At 43.2% G+C, this 865-nt stretch overlaps 1 pseudogene; it reads left to right on the top strand.

Moving 5' to 3' along the window:
* The first annotated feature begins 550 nt into the window (after positions 1 to 550).
* LOC110334506 overlaps positions 551 to 865 on the top strand; it is a 6,120-nt pseudogene continuing 5,805 nt past the window's right edge.

Genomic DNA, 865 nt, shown 5'->3' on the forward strand with positions numbered 1-865 from the left:
AGAAAGCAAAAATAAAAGAAGGGAGAAGGAAGAAAGGAAAAGACAGAAGAATGATGAGAATCCTTAGGAACAGAGAGTACTTGAACTGACAGATTGCATCCGCTACTGACTCTAAGTCTGAATTAGCACTCCCCATTCTCACCTTGTTTCAGGTCCCTCCTCATGTGGAGGCTGGAACTGGACCTCCATGGAGGGTATTATCTCTTCCCAGGGGGTTCACAGCATCCTTGAGTGAAAGCCTTTCCAAACTGTATCTGTGCTCAATATATATTTATCTCCCCTTACTTCTGTCTTGGATGCCCCTCTACCATGGGTCGCTGTCTCATGTGCCACTCTACCAAGGTCCAGCCTCAGGGTGAGGAAGGTCCTGAAGCAAGGTGGGAATGAGAGCAAGGCCTCATCACTACCTCCATTCCTTATTCCTGAAAACTGCATCTGTTTCATTTATTATGGCGTGATTAGCTCTGAGTAATAGGGGAAGTATATTCTCCAAGAGAGATTGGAAGTAAAATAGAAGAGACAGTAGATCAGCTTCAGGCCAACAGCACACATGGGGATCGTGGGGATCAATAGTCTGATGATGCTCCGGGAACAGGAACTGTGTCACAACTTCCCTTACAAAGCCATGTTGGACCAGGCAAGCATCTACGTTAATTATTAGGTACATGATTGGCCTTCTGGTACATATCACACTGAAGGATTAGAATTTTTTCATAACTTATTTTATTTAGGGTTATTTATCAAAGAACAACCTCAGGTTTTGGTCCTCACCTTTTCACCATACATGGTTCCCAGAATCCAAATCCAAGCTTATACTCTAGTGCTTTACCCAGTGATCTTTCTCTTCCTCCCTTTTTTTTTTTTT

This window comes from Mus pahari, chromosome 17, assembly GCF_900095145.1.
Source record: "Mus pahari chromosome 17, PAHARI_EIJ_v1.1, whole genome shotgun sequence".
Taxonomy (NCBI): domain Eukaryota; kingdom Metazoa; phylum Chordata; class Mammalia; order Rodentia; family Muridae; genus Mus; species Mus pahari.